This window comes from Salmo salar, chromosome 07 (assembly GCF_965601325.2).
Source record: "Salmo salar chromosome 07, fSalSal1, whole genome shotgun sequence".
NCBI lineage: Eukaryota > Metazoa > Chordata > Actinopteri > Salmoniformes > Salmonidae > Salmo > Salmo salar.
Window position 1 is genome coordinate 27,617,379 of NC_138297.1, and position 22,154 is coordinate 27,639,532.

The 22,154-nt window shown below is 41.3% G+C and overlaps 15 non-coding genes across 15 annotated transcripts; all 15 read right to left on the reverse strand.

Moving 5' to 3' along the window:
- Positions 1-232: 232 nt before the first annotated feature.
- Positions 233-306, reverse strand: trnan-guu (transfer RNA asparagine (anticodon GUU)). The gene has a single exon. It is a non-coding gene; the product is annotated as a tRNA-Asn (tRNA).
- A 1,113-nt stretch (positions 307-1,419) lies between these two features.
- Positions 1,420-1,493, reverse strand: trnan-guu (transfer RNA asparagine (anticodon GUU)). Its single transcript has one exon. It is a non-coding gene; the product is annotated as a tRNA-Asn (tRNA).
- A 1,113-nt stretch (positions 1,494-2,606) lies between these two features.
- trnan-guu (transfer RNA asparagine (anticodon GUU)) lies at positions 2,607-2,680 on the reverse strand. The gene has a single exon. It is a non-coding gene; the product is annotated as a tRNA-Asn (tRNA).
- A 1,113-nt stretch (positions 2,681-3,793) lies between these two features.
- On the reverse strand, positions 3,794-3,867 carry trnan-guu (transfer RNA asparagine (anticodon GUU)). The gene has a single exon. It is a non-coding gene; the product is annotated as a tRNA-Asn (tRNA).
- A 1,113-nt stretch (positions 3,868-4,980) lies between these two features.
- On the reverse strand, positions 4,981-5,054 carry trnan-guu (transfer RNA asparagine (anticodon GUU)). The gene has a single exon. It is a non-coding gene; the product is annotated as a tRNA-Asn (tRNA).
- A 3,487-nt stretch (positions 5,055-8,541) lies between these two features.
- Positions 8,542-8,615, reverse strand: trnan-guu (transfer RNA asparagine (anticodon GUU)). Its single transcript has one exon. It is a non-coding gene; the product is annotated as a tRNA-Asn (tRNA).
- Positions 8,616-9,728: 1,113 nt separating this feature from the next.
- On the reverse strand, positions 9,729-9,802 carry trnan-guu (transfer RNA asparagine (anticodon GUU)). The gene has a single exon. It is a non-coding gene; the product is annotated as a tRNA-Asn (tRNA).
- Positions 9,803-10,915: 1,113 nt separating this feature from the next.
- trnan-guu (transfer RNA asparagine (anticodon GUU)) lies at positions 10,916-10,989 on the reverse strand. The gene has a single exon. It is a non-coding gene; the product is annotated as a tRNA-Asn (tRNA).
- Positions 10,990-12,099: 1,110 nt separating this feature from the next.
- Positions 12,100-12,176, reverse strand: trnan-guu (transfer RNA asparagine (anticodon GUU)). The gene has a single exon. It is a non-coding gene; the product is annotated as a tRNA-Asn (tRNA).
- A 1,113-nt stretch (positions 12,177-13,289) lies between these two features.
- On the reverse strand, positions 13,290-13,363 carry trnan-guu (transfer RNA asparagine (anticodon GUU)). The gene has a single exon. It is a non-coding gene; the product is annotated as a tRNA-Asn (tRNA).
- Positions 13,364-14,473: 1,110 nt separating this feature from the next.
- trnan-guu (transfer RNA asparagine (anticodon GUU)) lies at positions 14,474-14,550 on the reverse strand. Its single transcript has one exon. It is a non-coding gene; the product is annotated as a tRNA-Asn (tRNA).
- A 1,115-nt stretch (positions 14,551-15,665) lies between these two features.
- trnan-guu (transfer RNA asparagine (anticodon GUU)) lies at positions 15,666-15,739 on the reverse strand. The gene has a single exon. It is a non-coding gene; the product is annotated as a tRNA-Asn (tRNA).
- A 1,114-nt stretch (positions 15,740-16,853) lies between these two features.
- Positions 16,854-16,927, reverse strand: trnan-guu (transfer RNA asparagine (anticodon GUU)). The gene has a single exon. It is a non-coding gene; the product is annotated as a tRNA-Asn (tRNA).
- A 2,300-nt stretch (positions 16,928-19,227) lies between these two features.
- Positions 19,228-19,301, reverse strand: trnan-guu (transfer RNA asparagine (anticodon GUU)). Its single transcript has one exon. It is a non-coding gene; the product is annotated as a tRNA-Asn (tRNA).
- A 1,113-nt stretch (positions 19,302-20,414) lies between these two features.
- Positions 20,415-20,488, reverse strand: trnan-guu (transfer RNA asparagine (anticodon GUU)). The gene has a single exon. It is a non-coding gene; the product is annotated as a tRNA-Asn (tRNA).
- Between the last annotated feature and the right edge of the window lie 1,666 nt (positions 20,489-22,154).

Consider the following 22,154-nt stretch of genomic DNA (forward strand, 5'->3'; position numbering starts at 1 on the left):
TCATGGAAGCTCACTACAAGTTAGGAAGTTTCACATCGCTACAATCTGAAAAATGTCATCCATGGGTGGTGTCGAAGCACCAATCTTTAGATAGATTGTCAAACACACTAACTGATTGCACTAGAGAGGCTTGTGTTGGCATTGACCCTCAGCAGGACAAAGTAACAGGGAATCTCATTACAGGTCCAGGATGTCACATCCGCATCATGGAGCACAACAAACTGAAAACTCTCGTCCCTGGGTGGGCTCGAACCACCAACCTTTAGATTAACAGTCTAACGCGCTAACCAATTGCGCCACAGAGACTTGTTGTGTGTCTGACCCTGACACTTGATCGCTGGCCATCCGTGATCTCATCCAACTGTACATGGAGTTTACGAAACAACAACACTTTGTTCCAATGGTTGTGTCAACGTGCATCGAAAGTGCCGCAACATTTTCAAGGAAGTAGTCCTGTAGTTTTCTAACGTTTGTTAGCTTTTTGAATGGCCTTAAAAGGGCAAAAATGTAGCACAATGTTCGTCAGCACAACATTATATAAAAAGGCATCTGGCAGGAGTGAATTTGGCCACAATCACAAATATAATTTGATAAATATATATCTTAAACAACTGCGTTTTCACGAATGTAATATATGATCGCCAAGCCCATTCAAAATAATTAGGGGACTGACCCTGGAAGAATGATGTAATGGCGAGTCACTTTCATGTCGTATAGGCACACATATTCACACAAATACACACATACTGGACCAACATTGTCCTTCAAGCGAAATACATTTAAATGCTAAGGGTTTTCATGCCAGATTGACATCATTTACATTGTCATACTTGCCGGATTAATATGAATAAATGATATGTTCCATGGAGACCACAGAATGATCAAGCTATTGAGTAACATAATATCAGAGACCATTGACAGCCATTTAGGTATAGTATAGCAGCAGGTATAGGAACTTGTCATCTTTCATGTTCAACAACACACCAATCACATGTGACAATAGGAAACAAAGCAGGTCAAAAACGAGCTTACTGTAAATCCAGGAAGGTCTTTCCACATCAGTATAAATGGAAAGATAGCATCTCTGGGTGGGCTCAAATAACCAACCTTTAAACTAACGGCCTAAGGCGCTAACCAATTGCGCCACAGAGACTTGTGATTATATTCACCCTCAGCAGGCCAAAGTCTCATGGAAGCTCACTACAAGTTAGGAAGTTTCACATCGCTACAATCTGAAAAATGTCATCCATGGGTGGTGTCGAAGCACCAATCTTTAGATAGATTGTCAAACACACTAACTGATTGCACTAGAGAGGCTTGTGTTGGCATTGACCCTCAGCAGGACAAAGTAACAGGGAATCTCATTACAGGTCCAGGATGTCACATCCGCATCATGGAGCACAACAAACTGAAAACTCTCGTCCCTGGGTGGGCTCGAACCACCAACCTTTAGATTAACAGTCTAACGCGCTAACCAATTGCGCCACAGAGACTTGTTGTGTGTCTGACCCTGACACTTGATCGCTGGCCATCCGTGATCTCATCCAACTGTACATGGAGTTTACGAAACAACAACACTTTGTTCCAATGGTTGTGTCAACGTGCATCGAAAGTGCCGCAACATTTTCAAGGAAGTAGTCCTGTAGTTTTCTAACGTTTGTTAGCTTTTTGAATGGCCTTAAAAGGGCAAAAATGTAGCACAATGTTCGTCAGCACAACATTATATAAAAAGGCATCTGGCAGGAGTGAATTTGGCCACAATCACAAATATAATTTGATAAATATATATCTTAAACAACTGCGTTTTCACGAATGTAATATATGATCGCCAAGCCCATTCAAAATAATTAGGGGACTGACCCTGGAAGAATGATGTAATGGCGAGTCACTTTCATGTCGTATAGGCACACATATTCACACAAATACACACATACTGGACCAACATTGTCCTTCAAGCGAAATACATTTAAATGCTAAGGGTTTTCATGCCAGATTGACATCATTTACATTGTCATACTTGCCGGATTAATATGAATAAATGATATGTTCCATGGAGACCACAGAATGATCAAGCTATTGAGTAACATAATATCAGAGACCATTGACAGCAATTTAGGTATAGTATAGCAGCAGGTATAGGAACTTGTCATCTTTCATGTTCAACAACACACCAATCACATGTGACAATAGGAAACAAAGCAGGTCAAAAGCGAGCTTACTGTAAATCCAGGAAGGTCTTTCCACATCACTATAAATGGAAAAATAGCATCTCTGGGTGGGCTCAAATAACCAACCTTTAAACTAACGGCCTAAGGCGCTAACCAATTGCGCCACAGAGACTTGTGATTATATTCACCCTCAGCAGGCCAAAGTCTCATGGAAGCTCACTACAAGTCAGGAAGTTTCACATCGCTACAATCTGAAAAATGTCATCCATGGGTGGTGTCGAAGCACCAATCTTTAGATAGATTGTCAAACACACTAACTGATTGCACTAGAGAGGCTTGTGTTGGCATTGACCCTCAGCTGGACAAAGTAACAGGGAATCTCATTACAGGTCCAGGATGTCACATCCGCATCATGGAGCACAACAAACTGAAAACTGTCGTCCCTGGGTGGGCTCGAACCACCAACCTTTAGATTAACAGTCTAACGCGCTAACCAATTGCGCCACAGAGACTTGTTGTGTGTCTGACCCTGACACTTGATCGCTGGCCATCCGTGATCTCATCCAACTGTACATGGAGTTTACGAAACAACAACACTTTGTTCCAATGGTTGTGTCAACGTGCATCGAAAGTGCCGCAACATTTTCAAGGAAGTAGTCCTGTAGTTTTCTAACGTTTGTTAGCTTTTTGAATGGCCTTAAAAGGGCAAAAATGTAGCACAATGTTCGTCAGCACAACATTATATAAAAAGGCATCTGGCAGGAGTGAATTTGGCCACAATCACAAATATAATTTGATAAATATATATCTTAAACAACTGCGTTTTCACGAATGTAATATATGACCGCCAAGCCCATTCAAAATAATTAGGGGACTGACCCTGGAAGAATGATGTAATGGCGAGTCACTTTCATGTCGTATAGGCACACATATTCACACAAATACACACATACTGGACCAACATTGTCCTTCAAGCGAAATACATTTAAATGCTAAGGGTTTTCATGCCAGATTGACATCATTTACATTGTCATACTTGCCGGATTAATATGAATAAATGATATGTTCCATGGAGACCACAGAATGATCAAGCTATTGAGTAACATAATATCAGAGACCATTGACAGCCATTTAGGTATAGTATAGCAGCAGGTATAGGAACTTGTCATCTTTCATGTTCAACAACACACCAATCACATGTGACAATAGGAAACAAAGCAGGTCAAAAGCGAGCTTACTGTAAATCCAGGAAGGTCTTTCCACATCACTATAAATGGAAAAATAGCATCTCTGGGTGGGCTCAAATAACCAACCTTTAAACTAACGGCCTAAGGCGCTAACCAATTGCGCCACAGAGACTTGTGATTATATTCACCCTCAGCAGGCCAAAGTCTCATGGAAGCTCACTACAAGTCAGGAAGTTTCACATCGCTACAATCTGAAAAATGTCATCCATGGGTGGTGTCGAAGCACCAATCTTTAGATAGATTGTCAAACACACTAACTGATTGCACTAGAGAGGCTTGTGTTGGCATTGACCCTCAGCTGGACAAAGTAACAGGGAATCTCATTACAGGTCCAGGATGTCACATCCGCATCATGGAGCACAACAAACTGAAAACTGTCGTCCCTGGGTGGGCTCGAACCACCAACCTTTAGATTAACAGTCTAACGCGCTAACCAATTGCGCCACAGAGACTTGTTGTGTGTCTTACCCTGACACTTGATCGCTGGCCATCCGTGATCTCATCCAACTGTACATGGAGTTTACGAAACAACAACACTTTGTTCCAATGGTTGTGTCAACGTGCATCGAAAGTGCCGCAACATTTTCAAGGAAGTAGTCCTGTAGTTTTCTAACGTTTGTTAGCTTTTTGAATGGCCTTAAAAGGGCAAAAATGTAGCACAATGTTCGTCAGCACAACATTATATAAAAAGGCATCTGGCAGGAGTGAATTTGGCCACAATCACAAATATAATTTGATAAATATATATCTTAAACAACTGCGTTTTCACGAATGTAATATATGATCGCCAAGCCCATTCAAAATAATTAGGGGACTGACCCTGGAAGAATGATGTAATGGCGAGTCACTTTCATGTCGTATAGGCACACATATTCACACAAATACACACATACTGGACCAACATTGTCCTTCAAGCGAAATACATTTAAATGCTAAGGGTTTTCATGCCAGATTGACATCATTTACATTGTCATACTTGCCGGATTAATATGAATAAATGATATGTTCCATGGAGACCACAGAATGATCAAGCTATTGAGTAACATAATATCAGAGACCATTGACAGCAATTTAGGTATAGTATAGCAGCAGGTATAGGAACTTGTCATCTTTCATGTTCAACAACACACCAATCACATGTGACAATAGGAAACAAAGCAGGTCAAAAGCGAGCTTACTGTAAATCCAGGAAGGTCTTTCCACATCACTATAAATGGAAAAATAGCATCTCTGGGTGGGCTCAAATAACCAACCTTTAAACTAACGGCCTAAGGCGCTAACCAATTGCGCCACAGAGACTTGTGATTATATTCACCCTCAGCAGGCCAAAGTCTCATGGAAGCTCACTACAAGTCAGGAAGTTTCACATCGCTACAATCTGAAAAATGTCATCCATGGGTGGTGTCGAAGCACCAATCTTTCGATAGATTGTCAAACACACTAACTGATTGCACTAGAGAGGCTTGTGTTGGCATTGACCCTCAGCTGGACAAAGTAACAGGGAATCTCATTACAGGTCCAGGATGTCACATCCGCATCATGGAGCACAACAAACTGAAAACTGTCGTCCCTGGGTGGGCTCGAACCACCAACCTTTAGATTAACAGTCTAACGCGCTAACCAATTGCGCCACAGAGACTTGTTGTGTGTCTGACCCTGACACTTGATCACTGGCCATCCGTGATCTCATCCAACTGTACATGGAGTTTACGAAACAACAACACTTTGTTCCAATGGTTGTGTCAACGTGCATCGAAAGTGCCGCAACATTTTCAAGGAAGTAGTCCTGTAGTTTTCTAACGTTTGTTAGCTTTTTGAATGGCCTTAAAAGGGCAAAAATGTAGCACAATGTTCGTCAGCACAACATTATATAAAAAGGCATCTGGCAGGAGTGAATTTGGCCACAATCACAAATATAATTTGATAAATATATATCTTAAACAACTGCGTTTTCACGAATGTAATATATGATCGCCAAGCCCATTCAAAATAATTAGGGGACTGACCCTGGAAGAATGATGTAATGGCGAGTCACTTTCATGTCGTATAGGCACACATATTCACACAAATACACACATACTGGACCAACATTGTCCTTCAAGCGAAATACATTTAAATGCTAAGGGTTTTCATGCCAGATTGACATCATTTACATTGTCATACTTGCCGGATTAATATGAATAAATGATATGTTCCATGGAGACCACAGAATGATCAAGCTATTGAGTAAGAGAAGATCAGAGACCATTGACAGCCATTTAGGTATAGTATAGCAGCAGGTATAGGAACTTGTCATCTATCATGTTCAACAACACACCAATCACATGTGACAATAGGAAACAAAGCAGGTCAAAAGCGAGCTTACTGTAAATCCAGGAAGGTCTTTCCACATCACTATAAATGGAAAGATAGCATCTCTGGGTTGGCTCAAATAACCAACCTTTAAACTAACGGCCTAAGGTGCTAACCAATTGCGCCACAGAGACTTGTGATTATATTCACCCTCAGCAGGCCAAAGTCTCATGGAAGCTCACTACAAGTCAGGAAGTTTCACATCGCTACAATCTGAAAAATGTCATCCATGGGTGGTGTCGAAGCACCAATCTTTAGATAGATAGTCAAACACACTAACTGATTGCACTAGAGAGGCTTGTGTTGGCATTGACCCTCAGCAGGACAAAGTAACAGGGAATCTCATTACAGGTCCAGGATGTCACATCCGCATCATGGAGCACAACAAGCTGAAAACTTTCTTCCCTGGGTGGGCTCGAACCACCAACCTTTAGATTAACAGTCTAACGCGCTAACCAATTGCGCCACAGAGACTTGTTGTGTGTCTGACCCTGACACTTGATCGCTGGCCATCCGTGATCTCATCCAACTGTACATGGAGTTTACGAAACAACAAAACTTTGTTCCAATGGTTGTGTCAACGTGCATCGAAAGTGCCGCAACATTTTCATGGAAGTAGTCCTGTAGTTTTCTAACGTTTGTTAGCTTTTTGAATGGCCTTAAAAGGGCAAAAATGTAGCACAATGTTCGTCAGCACAACATTATATAAAAAGGCATCTGGCAGGAGTGAATTTGGCCACAATCACAAATATAATTTGATAAATATATATCTTAAACAACTGCGTTTTCACGAATGTAATATATGATCGCCAAGCCCATTCAAAATAATTAGGGGACTGACCCTGGAAGAATGATGTAATGGCGAGTCACTTTCATGTCGTATAGGCACACATATTCACACAAATACACACATACTGGACCAACATTGTCCTTCAAGCGAAATACATTTAAATGCTAAGGGTTTTCATGCCAGATTGACATCATTTACATTGTCATACTTGCCGGATTAATATGAATAAATGATATGTTCCATGGAGACCACAGAATGATCAAGCTATTGAGTAACATAATATCAGAGACCATTGACAGCCATTTAGGTATAGTATAGCAGCAGGTATAGGAACTTGTCATCTTTCATGTTCAACAACACACCAATCACATGTGACAATAGGAAACAAAGCAGGTCAAAAGCGAGCTTACTGTAAATCCAGGAAGGTCTTTCCACATCACTATAAATGGAAAGATAGCATCTCTGGGTGGGCTGAAATCACCAACCATTAAACTAACGGCCTAAGGCGCTAACCAATTGCGCCACAGAGACTTGTGATTATATTCACCCTCAGCAGGCCAAAGTCTCATGGAAGCTTACTACAAGTCAGGAAGTTTCACATCGCTTCAATCTGAAAAATGTCATCCATGGGTGGTGTTGAAGCACCAATCTTTAGATAGATTGTCAAACACACTATCTGATTGCACTAAAGAGGCTTGTGTTGGCATTGACCCTCAGCAGGACAAAGTAACAGAGAATCTCATTACAGGTCCAGGATGTCACATCCGCATCATGGAGCACAACAAACTGAAAACTCTCGTCCCTGGGTGGGCTCGAAGCACCAACCTTTAGAATAACAGTCAAACGCGCTAACCAATTGCGCCACAGAGACTTGTTGTGCGTCTGACCCTGACACTTGATCGCTGGCCATCCGTGATCTCATCCAACTGTACTTGGAGTTTACGAAACAACAACACTTTGTTCCAATGGTTGTGTCAATGTGCATCGAAAGTGCCGCAACATTTTCAAGAAAGTATCGCTGTAGTTTTCTAACGTTTGTTAGCTTTTTGAATGGCCTTAAAAGGGCAAAAATGTAGCACAATGTTCGTCAGCACAACATTATATAAAAAGGCATCTGGCAGGAGTAAATTTGGCCACAATCACAAATATAATTTGATAAATATATATCTTAAACAACTGCGTTTTCACGAATGTAATATATGATCGCCAAGCCCATTCAAAATAATTAGGGGACTGACCCTGGAAGAATGATGTAATGGCGAGTCACTTTCATGTCGTATAGGCACACATATTCACACAAACACACACATACTGGACCAACATTGTACTTCAAGCGAAATACATTTAAATGCTAAGGGTTTTCATGCCAGATTGACATCATTTACATTGTCATACTTGCCGGATTAATATGAATAAATGATATGTTCCATGGAGACCACAGAATGATCAAGCTATTGAGTAACAGAAGATCAGAGACCATTGACAGCCATTTAGGTATAGTATAGCAGCAGGTATAGGAACTTGTCATCTTTCATGTTCAACAACACACCAATCACATGTGACAATAGGAAACAAAGCAGGTCAAAAGCGAGCTTACTGTAAATCCAGGAAGGTCTTTCCACATCACTATAAATGGAAAGATAGCATCTCTGGGTGGGCTCAAATAAGTAACCTTTAAACTAACGGCCTAAGGCGCTAACCAATTGCGCCACAGAGACTTGTGATTATATTCACCCTCAGCAGGCCAAAGTCTCATGGAAGCTCACTACAAGTCAGGAAGTTTCACATCGCTTCAATCTGAAGAATGTCATCCATGGGTGGTGTCGAAGCACCAATCTTTAGATAGATTGTCAAACACACTAACTGATTGCACTTGAGAGGCTTGTGTTGGCATTGACCCTCAGCAGGACAAAGTAACAGGGAATCTCATTACAGGTCCAGGATGTCACATCCGCATCATGGAGCACAACAAACTGAAAAGTCTCGGCCCTGGGTGGGCTCGAACCACCAACCTTTAGATTAACAGTCTAACGCGCTAACCAATTGCGCCACAGAGACTTGCTGTGTGTCTGACCCTGACACTTGATCGCTGGCCATCCGTGATCTCATCCAACTGTACATGGAGTTTACGAAACAACAACACTTTGTTCCAATGGTTGTGTCAACGTGCATCGAAAGTGCCGCAACATTTTCAAGGAAGTAGTCCTGTAGTTTTCTAACGTTTGTTAGCTTTTTGAATGGCCTTAAAAGGGCAAAAATGTAGCACAATGTTCGTCAGCACAACATTATATAAAAAGGCATCTGGCAGGAGTGAATTTGGCCACAATCACAAATATAATTTGATAAATATATATCTTAAACAACTGCGTTTTCACGAATGTAATATATGATCGCCAAGCCCATTCAAAATAATTAGGGGACTGACCCTGGAAGAATGATGTAATGGCGAGTCACTTTCATGTCGTATAGGCACACATATTCACACAAATACACACATACTGGACCAACATTGTCCTTCAAGCGAAATACATTTAAATGCTAAGGGTTTTCATGCCAGATTGACATCATTTACATTGTCATACTTGCCGGATTAATATGAATAAATGATATGTTCCATGGAGACCACAGAATGATCAAGCTATTGAGTAACATAATATCAGAGACCATTGACAGCAATTTAGGTATAGTATAGCAGCAGGTATAGGAACTTGTCATCTTTCATGTTCAACAACACACCAATCACATGTTACAATAGGAAACAAAGCAGGTCAAAAGCGAGCTTACTGTAAATCCAGGAAGGTCTTTCCACATCACTATAAATGGAAAAATAGCATCTCTGGGTGGGCTCAAATAACCAACCTTTAAACTAACGGCCTAAGGCGCTAACCAATTGCGCCACAGAGACTTGTGATTATATTCACCCTCAGCAGGCCAAAGTCTCATGGAAGCTCACTACAAGTCAGGAAGTTTCACATCGCTACAATCTGAAAAATGTCATCCATGGGTGGTGTCGAAGCACCAATCTTTAGATAGATTGTCAAACACACTAACTGATTGCACTAGAGAGGCTTGTGTTGGCATTGACCCTCAGCTGGACAAAGTAACAGGGAATCTCATTACAGGTCCAGGATGTCACATCCGCATCATGGAGCACAACAAACTGAAAACGGTCGTCCCTGGGTGGGCTCGAACCACCAACCTTTAGATTAACAGTCTAACGCGCTAACCAATTGCGCCACAGAGACTTGTTGTGTGTCTGACCCTGACACTTGATCGCTGGCCATCCGTGATCTCATCCAACTGTACATGGAGTTTACGAAACAACAACACTTTGTTCCAATGGTTGTGTCAACGTGCATCGAAAGTGCCGCAACATTTTCAAGGAAGTAGTCCTGTAGTTTTCTAACGTTTGTTAGCTTTTTGAATGGCCTTAAAAGGGCAAAAATGTAGCACAATGTTCGTCAGCACAACATTATATAAAAAGGCATCTGGCAGGAGTGAATTTGGCCACAATCACAAATATAATTTGATAAATATATATCTTAAACAACTGCGTTTTCACGAATGTAATATATGATCGCCAAGCCCATTCAAAATAATTAGGGGACTGACCCTGGAAGAATGATGTAATGGCGAGTCACTTTCATGTCGTATAGGCACACATATTCACACAAATACACACATACTGGACCAACATTGTCCTTCAAGCGAAATACATTTAAATGCTAAGGGTTTTCATGCCAGATTGACATCATTTACATTGTCATACTTGCCGGATTAATATGAATAAATGATATGTTCCATGGAGACCACAGAATGATCAAGCTATTGAGTAACATAATATCAGAGACCATTGACAGCCATTTAGGTATAGTATAGCAGCAGGTATAGGAACTTGTCATCTTTCATGTTCAACAACACACCAATCACATGTGACAATAGGAAACAAAGCAGGTCAAAAGCGAGCTTACGGTAAATCCAGGAAGGTCTTTCCACATCACTATAAATGGAAAGATAGCATCTCTGGGTGGGCTGAAATCACCAACCTTTAAACTAACGGCCTAAGGCGCTAACCAATTGCGCCACAGAGACTTGTGATTATATTCACCCTCAGCAGGCCAAAGTCTCATGGAAGCTTACTACAAGTCAGGAAGTTTCACATCGCTTCAATCTGAAAAATGTCATCCATGGGTGGTGTTGAAGCACCAATCTTTAGATAGATTGTCAAACACACTATCTGATTGCACTAAAGAGGCTTGTGTTGGCATTGACCCTCAGCAGGACAAAGTAACAGGGAATCTCATTACAGGTCCAGGATGTCACATCCGCATCATGGAGCACAACAAACTGAAAACTCTCGTCCCTGGGTGGGCTCGAACCACCAACCTTTAGATTAACAGTCTAACGCGCTAACCAATTGCGCCATAGAGACTTGTTGTGTGTCTGACCCTGACACTTGATCGCTGGCCATCCGTGATCTCATCCAACTGTACATGGAGTTTACGAAACAACAACACTTTGTTCCAATGGTTGTGTCAACGTGCATCGAAAGTGCCGCAACATTTTCAAGGAAGTAGTCCTGTAGTTTTCTAACGTTTGTTAGCTTTTTGAATGGCCTTAAAAGGGCAAAAATGTAGCACAATGTTCGTCAGCACAACATTATATAAAAAGGCATCTGGCAGGAGTGAATTTGGCCACAATCACAAATATAATTTGATAAATATATATCTTAAACAACTGCGTTTTCACGAATGTAATATATGATCGCCAAGCCCATTCAAAATAATTAGGGGACTGACCCTGGAAGAATGATGTAATGGCGAGTCACTTTCATGTCGTATAGGCACACATATTCACACAAATACACACATACTGGACCAACATTGTCCTTCAAGCGAAATACATTTAAATGCTAAGGGTTTTCATGCCAGATTGACATCATTTACATTGTCATACATGCCGGATTAATATGAATGAATGATATGTTCCATGGAGACCACAGAATGATCAAGCTATTGAGTAAGAGAAGATCAGAGACCATTGACAGCCATTTAGGTATAGTATAGCAGCAGGTATAGGAACTTGTCATCTATCATGTTCAACAACACACCAATCACATGTGACAATAGGAAACAAAGCAGGTCAAAAGCGAGCTTACTGTAAATCCAGGAAGGTCTTTCCACATCACTATAAATGGAAAGATAGCATCTCTGGGTGGGCTCAAATAACCAACCTTTAAACTAACGGCCTAAGGCGCTAACCAATTGCGCCACAGAGACTTGTGATTATATTCACCCTCAGCAGGCCAAAGTCTCATGGAAGCTCACTACAAGTCAGGAAGTTTCACATCGCTACAATCTGAAAAATGTCATCCATGGGTGGTGTCGAAGCACCAATCTTTAGATAGATAGTCAAACACACTAACTGATTGCACTAGAGAGGCTTGTGTTGGCATTGACCCTCAGCAGGACAAAGTAACAGGGAATCTCATTACAGGTCCAGGATGTCACATCCGCATCATGGAGCACAACAAGCTGAAAACTGTCTTCCCTGGGTGGGCTCGAACCACCAACCTTTAGATTAACAGTCTAACGCGCTAACCAATTGCGCCACAGAGACTTGTTGTGTGTCTGACCCTGACACTTGATCGCTGGCCATCCGTGATCTCATCCAACTGTACATGGAGTTTACGAAACAACAACACTTTGTTCCAATGGTTGTGTCAACGTGCATCGAAAGTGCCGCAACATTTTCAAGGAAGTAGCCCTGTAGTTTTCTAACGTTTGTTAGCTTTTTGAATGGCCTTAAAAGGGCAAAAATGTAGCACAATGTTCGTCAGCACAACATTATATAAAAAGGCATCTGGCAGGAGTGAATTTGGCCACAATCACAAATATAATTTGATAAATATATATCTTAAACAACTGCGTTTTCACGAATGTAATATATGATCGCCAAACCCATTCAAAATAATTAGGGGACTGACCCTGGAAGAATGATGTAATGGCGAGTCACTTTCATGTCGTATAGGCACACATATTCACACAAATACACACATACTGGACCAACATTGTCCTTCAAGCGAAATACATTTAAATGCTAAGGGTTTTCATGCCAGATTGACATCATTTACATTGTCATACTTGCCGGATTAATATGAATAAATGATATGTTCCATGGAGACCACAGAATGATCAAGCTATTGAGTAACATAATATCAGAGACCATTGACAGCAATTTAGGTATAGTATAGCAGCAGGTATAGGAACTTGTCATCTTTCATGTTCAACAACACACCAATCACATGTTACAATAGGAAACAAAGCAGGTCAAAAGCGAGCTTACTGTAAATCCAGGAAGGTCTTTCCACATCACTATAAATGGAAAAATAGCATCTCTGGGTGGGCTCAAATAACCAACCTTTAAACTAACGGCCTAAGGCGCTAACCAATTGCGCCACAGAGACTTGTGATTATATTCACCCTCAGCAGGCCAAAGTCTCATGGAAGCTCACTACAAGTCAGGAAGTTTCACATCGCTACAATCTGAAAAATGTCATCCATGGGTGGTGTCGAAGCACCAATCTTTAGATAGATTGTCAAACACACTAACTGATTGCACTAGAGAGGCTTGTGTTGGCATTGACCCTCAGCTGGACAAAGTAACAGGGAATCTCATTACAGGTCCAGGATGTCACATCCGCATCATGGAGCACAACAAACTGAAAACTGTCGTCCCTGGGTGGGCTCGAACCACCAACCTTTAGATTAACAGTCTAACGCGCTAACCAATTGCGCCACAGAGACTTGTTGTGTGTCTGACCCTGACACTTGATCGCTGGCCATCCGTGATCTCATCCAACTGTACATGGAGTTTACGAAACAACAACACTTTGTTCCAATGGTTGTGTCAACGTGCATCGAAAGTGCCGCAACATTTTCAAGGAAGTAGTCCTGTAGTTTTCTAACGTTTGTTAGCTTTTTGAATGGCCTTAAAAGGGCAAAAATGTAGCACAATGTTCGTCAGCACAACATTATATAAAAAGGCATCTGGCAGGAGTGAATTTGGCCACAATCACAAATATAATTTGATAAATATATATCTTAAACAACTGCGTTTTCACGAATGTAATATATGATCGCCAAGCCCATTCAAAATAATTAGGGGACTGACCCTGGAAGAATGATGTAATGGCGAGTCACTTTCATGTCGTATAGGCACACATATTCACACAAATACACACATACTGGACCAACATTGTCCTTCAAGCGAAATACATTTAAATGCTAAGGGTTTTCATGCCAGATTGACATCATTTACATTGTCATACTTGCCGGATTAATATGAATAAATGATATGTTCCATGGAGACCACAGAATGATCAAGCTATTGAGTAACATAATATCAGAGACCATTGACAGCCATTTAGGTATAGTATAGCAGCAGGTATAGGAACTTGTCATCTTTCATGTTCAACAACACACCAATCACATGTGACAATAGGAAACAAAGCAGGTCAAAAGCGAGCTTACGGTAAATCCAGGAAGGTCTTTCCACATCACTATAAATGGAAAGATAGCATCTCTGGGTGGGCTGAAATCACCAACCTTTAAACTAACGGCCTAAGGCGCTAACCAATTGCGCCACAGAGACTTGTGATTATATTCACCCTCAGCAGGCCAAAGTCTCATGGAAGCTTACTACAAGTCAGGAAGTTTCACATCGCTACAATCTGAAAAATGTCATCCATGGGTGGTGTCGAAGCACCAATCTTTAGATAGATAGTCAAACACACTAACTGATTGCACTAGAGAGGCTTGTGTTGGCATTGACGCTCAGCAGGACAAAGTAACAGGGAATCTCATTACAGGTCCAGGATGTCACATCCGCATCATGGAGCACAACAAGCTGAAAACTGTCTTCCCTGGGTGGGCTCGAACCACCAACCTTTAGATTAACAGTCTAACGCGCTAACCAATTGCGCCACAGAGACTTGTTGTGTGTCTGACCCTGACACTTGATCGCTGGCCATCCGTGATCTCATCCAACTGTACATGGAGTTTACGAAACAACAACACTTTGTTCCAATGGTTGTGTCAACGTGCATCGAAAGTGCCGCAACATTTTCAAGGAAGTAGTCCTGTAGTTTTCTAACGTTTGTTAGCTTTTTGAATGGCCTTAAAAGGGCAAAAATGTAGCACAATGTTCGTCAGCACAACATTATATAAAAAGGCATCTGGCAGGAGTGAATTTGGCCACAATCACAAATATAATTTGATAAATATATATCTTAAACAACTGCGTTTTCACGAATGTAATATATGATCGCCAAGCCCATTCAAAATAATTAGGGGACTGACCCTGGAAGAATGATGTAATGGCGAGTCACTTTCATGTCGTATAGGCACACATATTCACACAAATACACACATACTGGACCAACATTGTCCTTCAAGCGAAATACATTTAAATGCTAAGGGTTTTCATGCCAGATTGACATCATTTACATTGTCATACATGCCGGATTAATATGAATGAATGATATGTTCCATGGAGACCACAGAATGATCAAGCTATTGAGTAAGAGAAGATCAGAGACCATTGACAGCCATTTAGGTATAGTATAGCAGCAGGTATAGGAACTTGTCATCTTTCATGTTCAACAACACACCAATCACATGTGACAATAGGAAACAAAGCAGGTCAAAAGCGAGCTTACTGTAAATCCAGGAAGGTCTTTCCACATCACTATAAATGGAAAGATAGCATCTCTGGGTGGGCTGAAATCACCAACCTTTAAACTAACGGCCTAAGGCGCTAACCAATTGCGCCACAGAGACTTGTGATTATATTCACCCTCAGCAGGCCAAAGTCTCATGGAAGCTTACTACAAGTCAGGAAGTTTCACATCGCTTCAATCTGAAAAATGTCATCCAAAGGGGTGGTGTTGAAGCACCAATCTTTAGATAGATTGTCAAACACACTATCTGATTGCACTAAAGAGGCTTGTGTTGGCATTGACCCTCAGCAGGACAAAGTAACAGAGAATCTCATTACAGGTCCAGGATGTCACATCCGCATCATGGAGCACAACAAACTGAAAACTCCCGTCCCTGGGTGGGCTCGAACCACCAACCTTTAGAATAACAGTCAAACGCGCTAACCAATTGCGCCACAGAGACTTGTTGTGCGTCTGACCCTGACACTTGATCGCTGGCCATCCGTGATCTCATCCAACTGTACTTGGAGTTTACGAAACAACAACACTTTGTTCCAATGGTTGTGTCAATGTGCATCGAAAGTGCCGCAACATTTTCAAGGAAGTATCGCTGTAGTTTTCTAACGTTTGTTAGCTTTTTGAATGGCCTTAAAAGGGCAAAAATGTAGCACAATGTTCGTCAGCACAACATTATATAAAAAGGCATCTGGCAGGAGTGAATTTGGCCACAATCACAAATATAATTTGATAAATATATATCTTAAACAACTGCGTTTTCACGAATGTAATATATGATCGCCAAGCCCATTCAAAATAATTAGGGGACTGACCCTGGAAGAATGATGTAATGGCGAGTCACTTTCATGTCGTATAGGCACACATATTCACACAAATACACACATACTGGACCAACATTGTCCTTCAAGTGAAATACATTTAAATGCTAAGGGTTTTCATGCCAGATTGACATCATTTACATTGTCATACATGCCGGATTAATATGAATGAATGATATGTTCCATGGAGACCACAGAATGATCAAGCTATTGAGTAAGAGAAGATCAGAGACCATTGACAGCCATTTAGGTATAGTATAGCAGCAGGTATAGGAACTTGTCATCTTTCATGTTCAACAACACACCAATCACATGTGACAATAGGAAACAAAGCAGGTCAAAAGCGAGCTTACTGTAAATCCAGGAAGGTCTTTCCACATCAGTATAAATGGAATGATAGCATCTCTGGGTGGGCTCAAATCACCAACCTTTAAACTAAACGGCCTAAGGCGCTAACCAATTGCGCCACAGAGACTTGTGATTATATTCACCCTCAGCAGGCCAAAGTCTCATGGAAGCTCACTACAAGTCAGGAAGTTTCACATCGCTACAATCTGAAAGATGTCATCCATGGGTGGTGTCGAAGCACCAATCTTTAGATAGATTGTCAAACACACTATCTGATTGCACTAAAGAGGCTTGTGTTGGCATTGACCCTCAGCAGGACAAAGTAACAGAGAATCTCATTACAGGTCCAGGATGTCACATCCGCATCATGGAGCACAACAAACTGAAAACTCCCGTCCCTGGGTGGGCTCGAACCACCAACCTTTAGAATAACAGTCAAACGCGCTAACCAATTGCGCCACAGAGACTTGTTGTGCGTCTGACCCTGACACTTGATCGCTGGCCATCCGTGATCTCATCCAACTGTACTTGGAGTTTACGAAACAACAACACTTTGTTCCAATGGTTGTGTCAATGTGCATCGAAAGTGCCGCAACATTTTCAAGGAAGTATCGCTGTAGTTTTCTAACGTTTGTTAGCTTTTTGAATGGCCTTAAAAGGGCAAAAATGTAGCACAATGTTTGTCAGCACAACATTATATAAAAAGGCATCTGGCAGGAGTGAATTTGGCCACAATCACAAATATAATTTGATAAATATATATCTTAAACAACTGCGTTTTCACGAATGTAATATATGATCGCCAAGCCCATTCAAAATAATTAGGGGACTGACCCTGGAAGAATGATGTAATGGCGAGTCACTTTCATGTCGTATAGGCACACATATTCACACAAATACACACATACTGGACCAACATTGTCCTTCAAGTGAAATACATTTAAATGCTAAGGGTTTTCATGCCAGATTGACATCATTTACATTGTCATACATGCCGGATTAATATGAATGAATGATATGTTCCATGGAGACCACAGAATGATCAAGCTATTGAGTAAGAGAAGATCAGAGACCATTGACAGCCATTTAGGTATAGTATAGCAGCAGGTATAGGAACTTGTCATCTTTCATGTTCAACAACACACCAATCACATGTGACAATAGGAAACAAAGCAGGTCAAAAGCGAGCTTACTGTAAATCCAGGAAGGTCTTTCCACATCAGTATAAATGGAATGATAGCATCTCTGGGTGGGCTCAAATCACCAACCTTTAAACTAAACGCCTAAGGCGCTAACCAATTGCGCCACAGAGACTTGTGATTATATTCACCCTCAGCAGGCCAAAGTCTCATGGAAGCTCACTACAAGTCAGGAAGTTTCACATCGCTACAATCTGAAAAATGTCATCCATGGGTGGTGTCGAAGCACCAATCTTTAGATAGATTGTCAAACACACTAACTGATTGCACTAGAGAGGCTTGTGTTGGCATTGACCCTCAGCAGGACAAAGTAACAGGGAATCTCATTACAGGTCCAGGATGTCACATCCGCATCATGGAGCACAACAAACTGAAAACTCTCGGCCCTGGGTGGCCTCGAACCACCAACCTTTAGATTAACAGTCTAACTCGCTAACCAATTGCGCCACAGAGACTTGTTGTGTGTCTGACCCTGACACTTGATCGCTGGCCATCCGTGATCTCATCCAACTGTACATGGAGTTTACGAAACAACAACACTTTGTTCCAATGGTTGTGTCAACGTGCATCGAAAGTGCCGCAACATTTTCAAGGAAGTAGCCCTGTAGTTTTCTAACGTTTGTTAGCTTTTTGAATGGCCTTAAAAGGGCAAAAATGTAGCACAATGTTCGTCAGCACAACATTATATAAAAAGGCATCTGGCAGGAGTGAATTTGGCCACAATCACAAATATAATTTGATAAATATATATCTTAAACAACTGCGTTTTCACGAATGTAATATATGATCGCCAAGCCCATTCAAAATAATTAGGGGACTGACCCTGGAAGAATGATGTAATGGCGAGTCACTTTCATGTCGTATAGGCACACATATTCACACAAATACACACATACTGGACCAACATTGTCCTTCAAGCGAAATACATTTAAATGCTAAGGGTTTTCATGCCAGATTGACATCATTTACATTGTCATACATGCCGGATTAATATGAATGAATGATATGTTCCATGGAGACCACAGAATGATCAAGCTATTGAGTAAGAGAAGATCAGAGACCATTGACAGCCATTTAGGTATAGTATAGCAGCAGGTATAGGAACTTGTCATCTTTCATGTTCAACAACACACCAATCACATGTGACAATAGGAAACAAAGCAGGTCAAAAGCGAGCTTACTGTAAATCCAGGAAGGTCTTTCCACATCAGTATAAATGGAATGATAGCATCTCTGGGTGGGCTCAAATCACCAACCTTTAAACTAACGGCCTAAGGCGCTAACCAATTGCGCCACAGAGACTTGTGATTATATTCACCCTCAGCAGGCCAAAGTCTCATGGAAGCTCACTACAAGTCAGGAAGTTTCACATCGCTACAATCTGAAAAATGTCATCCATGGGTGGTGTCGAAGCACCAATCTTTAGATAGATAGTCAAACACACTAACTGATTGCACTAGAGAGGCTTGTGTTGGCATTGACCCTCAGCAGGACAAAGTAACAGGGAATCTCATTACAGGTCCAGGATGTCACATCCGCATCATGGAGCACAACAAACTGAAAACTCTCGTCCCTGGGTGGGCTCGAACCACCAACCTTTAGAATAACAGTCAAACGCGCTAACCAATTGCGCCACAGAGACTTGTTGTGCGTCTGACCCTGACACTTGATCGCTGGCCATCCGTGATCTCATCCAACTGTACTTGGAGTTTACGAAACAACAACACTTTGTTCCAATGGTTGTGTCAATGTGCATCGAAAGTGCCGCAACATTTTCAAGGAAGTATCGCTGTAGTTTTCTAACGTTTGTTAGCTTTTTGAATGGCCTTAAAAGGGCAAAAATGTAGCACAATGTTCGTCAGCACAACATTATATAAAAAGGCATCTGGCAGGAGTGAATTTGGCCACAATCACAAATATAATTTGATAAATATATATCTTAAACAACTGCGTTTTCACGAATGTAATATATGATCGCCAAGCCCATTCAAAATAATTAGGGGACTGACCCTGGAAGAATGATGTAATGGCGAGTCACTTTCATGTCGTATAGGCACACATATTCACACAAATACACACATACTGGACCAACATTGTCCTTCAAGCGAAATACATTTAAATGCTAAGGGTTTTCATGCCAGATTGACATCATTTACATTGTCATACATGCCGGATTAATATGAATAAATGATATGTTCCATGGAGACCACAGAATGATCAAGCTATTGAGTAACAGAAGATCAGAGACCATTGACAGCCATTTAGGTATAGTATAGCAGCAGGTATAGGAACTTGTCATCTTTCATGTTCAACAACACACCAATCACATGTGACAATAGGAAACAAAGCAGGTCAAAAGCGAGCTTACTGTAAATCCAGGAAGGTCTTTCCACATCAGTATAAATGGAATGATAGCATCTCTGGGTGGGCTCAAATCACCAACCTTTAAACTAACGGCCTAAGGCGCTAACCAATTGCGCCACAGAGACTTGTGATTATATTCACCCTCAGCAGGCCAAAGTCTCATGGAAGCTCACTACAAGTCAGGAAGTTTCACATCGCTACAATCTGAAAAATGTCATCCATGGGTGGTGTCGAAGCACCAATCTTTAGATAGATTGTCAAACACACTAACTGATTGCACTAGAGAGGCTTGTGTTGGCATTGACCCTCAGCAGGACAAAGTAACAGGGAATCTCATTACAGGTCCAGGATGTCACATCCGCATCATGGAGCACAACAAACTGAAAACTCTCGGCCCTGGGTGGGCTCGAACCACCAACCTTTAGATTAACAGTCTAACGCGCTAACCAATTGCGCCACAGAGACTTGTTGTGTGTCTGACCCTGACACTTGATCGCTGGCCATCCGTGATCTCATCCAACTGTACATGGAGTTTACGAAACAACAACACTTTGTTCCAATGGTTGTGTCAATGTGCATCGAAAGTGCCGCAACATTTTCAAGGAAGTAGTCCTGTAGTTTTCTAACGTTTGTTAGCTTTTTGAATGGCCTTAAAAGGGCAAAAATGTAGCACAATGTTCGTCAGCACAACATTATATAAAAAGGCATCTGGCAGGAGTGAATTTGGCCACAATCACAAATATAATTTGATAAATATATATCTTAAACAACTGCGTTTTCACGAATGTAATATATGATCGCCAAGCCCATTCAAAATAATTAGGGGACTGACCCTGGAAGAATGATGTAATGGCGAGTCACTTTCATGTCGTATAGGCACACATATTCACACAAATACACACATACTGGACCAACATTGTCCTTCAAGCGAAATACATTTAAATGCTAAGGGTTTTCATGCCAGATTGACATCATTTACATTGTCATACATGCCGGATTAATATGAATGAATGATATGTTCCATGGAGACCACAGAATGATCAAGCTATTGAGTAAGAGAAGATCAGAGACCATTGACAGCCATTTAGGTATAGTATAGCAGCAGGTATAGGAACTTGTCATCTTTCATGTTCAACAACACACCAATCACATGTGACAATAGGAAACAAAGCAGGTCAAAAGCGAGCTTACTGTAAATCCAGGAAGGTCTTTCCACATCAGTATAAATGGAATGATAGCATCTCTGGGTGGGCTCAAATCACCAACCTTTAAACTAAACGCCTAAGGCGCTAACCAATTGCGCCACAGAGACTTGTGATTATATTCACCCTCAGCAGGCCAAAGTCTCATGGAAGCTCACTACAAGTCAGGAAGTTTCACATCGCTACAATCTGAAAAATGTCATCCATGGGTGGTGTCGAAGCACCAATCTTTAGATAGATTGTCAAACACACTAACTGATTGCACTAGAGAGGCTTGTGTTGGCATTGACCCTCAGCAGGACAAAGTAACAGGGAATCTCATTACAGGTCCAGGATGTCACATCCGCATCATGGAGCACAACAAACTGAAAACTCTCGGCCCTGGGTGGCCTCGAACCACCAACCTTTAGATTAACAGTCTAACTCGCTAACCAATTGCGCCACAGAGACTTGTTGTGTGTCTGACCCTGACACTTGATCGCTGGCCATCCGTGATCTCATCCAACTGTACATGGAGTTTACGAAACAACAACACTTTGTTCCAATGGTTGTGTCAACGTGCATCGAAAGTGCCGCAACATTTTCAAGGAAGTAGCCCTGTAGTTTTCTAACGTTTGTTAGCTTTTTGAATGGCCTTAAAAGGGCAAAAATGTAGCACAATGTTCGTCAGCACAACATTATATAAAAAGGCATCTGGCAGGAGTAAATTTGGCCACAATCACAAATATAATTTGATAAATATATATTTTAAACAACTGCGTTTTCACGAATGTAATATATGATCGCCAAGCCCATTCAAAATAATTAGGGGACTGACCCTGGAAGAATGATGTAATGGCGAGTCACTTTCATGTCGTATAGGCACACATATTCACACAAATACACACATACTGGACCAACATTGTCCTTCAAGCGAAATACATTTAAAT